Genomic DNA, 1618 nt, shown 5'->3' with positions numbered 1-1618 from the left:
TTCAGGAACATTTTCATATTCTTTATGATTAGAATAGACTTTGATTAATTATTTTAAGGTTTAATTACTCTGTTGGTTCCTATAATTTCGTGAAATTTTCAATTAGGTCCCTATACTTTTTTTCTTTTTAATTAGGTTCCACACTAATTTTTTTTTCAATTAAGTCCTTCTTAATAGTAATTGGCTTAATTTTATAGGGACCCAACTAAAAAAAAAAAGAATTGGTATATGGACCTAAATAAAAGAAAAAAAAAGTATAGGGACCCAATTAAAAAAAAAATTTGGTGCAAGGACTCAATTAAAAGAAAAAAAAGTATAGAGATCTAATTGAAAATTTCGCGAAACTATAGGGACCAATAGAGTAATTATTACTCCTAATAATTGTTTAGGTTTGAATTAGTTAATTTAAATGACTTTCAGAATCATTTTCTATTTTTTAGTTTACAAATATTGTTTGGGATATTAAATTAAAAAAGGTTCAACAAATGCTTCTGGTGATTTATTTAGTTAGAAATCTTAATTAATTAACTAGTTACCTGGATCAAGCTACATAACCAGGAACTTTTCCATATTTTTTATGATCAAAATAAATTTTGATTAATTATTTTAATCACTTCTAGTAATTGTTTATGTTCGAAATAATTAACTTAAATCCTTTTAGTAATTTAAACGATGTCTAAACAAATTAAATTTAGCATGAGGTTAATTATTTCGGTCACGTGTGATAATTGTTTAGGCTTAGACTAACTATTTAATTACTTTTGGTAATTGTTTGGGTTGAATTAATTATTTTAGTCACTTTTAATGATGTAAACAACAATTACTAAATAATTTTAGGATTATGTTAGCTATTTTAATTACTTTTAGTAATTGTTTAAAATTATTATAATTATTTTTTACTTTTAAAATTATTCTTTATCTTTTATTTTACAAATATTGATTGAGATATTAATTTATGACAGGTTCAAAAAATGTATCTGGTGCTTTGTTTAATTAGGAATTTTAATTAATTAACTCATTACCTGGATCAAGCTACATAACCAGAAACCTTTTCATATTCTTTATCATTAGAATAGACTTTAATTTATTATTTTAATCACTTCTAGTAATTGTTTATGTTTGAATTAATTAATTTAAGCCCTTTTAATAATTTAAACAATCTCAAAACAATTTTAGGATTAAGTTAATTATTTCAGTCACGTGTAGTAAGTGTTTAGGTTTAGGTTAACTATTTTAATTATTTTTAGTAATTGTCCAGGTGAATTGGTTATTTTAATCACTTTTAATAATGTAAATAACAATTTTAGGATTATGTTAGCTAGTTTAATTACTTATAGTAATTGTTTAAAATTATTAGAATTATTTTAAATGACAGTCAGAATTATTCTCTATTTTTTATTTTACAAATATTGTTTGGGATATTAAATTAAAAAAGGCTCAAAAAATGACTCTGGTGCTTTGTTTGATTAGGAATTTTAATTAATTAACTAATTATCTAGATCAAGCTACATAACCAAAAACCTTTCCATAATCTTTATGATTAGAATAGACTTTGATTAATTATTTTATTCACTTCTAATAATTCTTTATGTTCGAATTAATTATTTTAAACCCTTTT

Source organism: Arachis ipaensis, chromosome B01, assembly GCF_000816755.2.
Source record: "Arachis ipaensis cultivar K30076 chromosome B01, Araip1.1, whole genome shotgun sequence".
Lineage (NCBI taxonomy): Eukaryota > Viridiplantae > Streptophyta > Magnoliopsida > Fabales > Fabaceae > Arachis > Arachis ipaensis.
Note: the sequence above shows the minus strand (reverse complement) of the source record.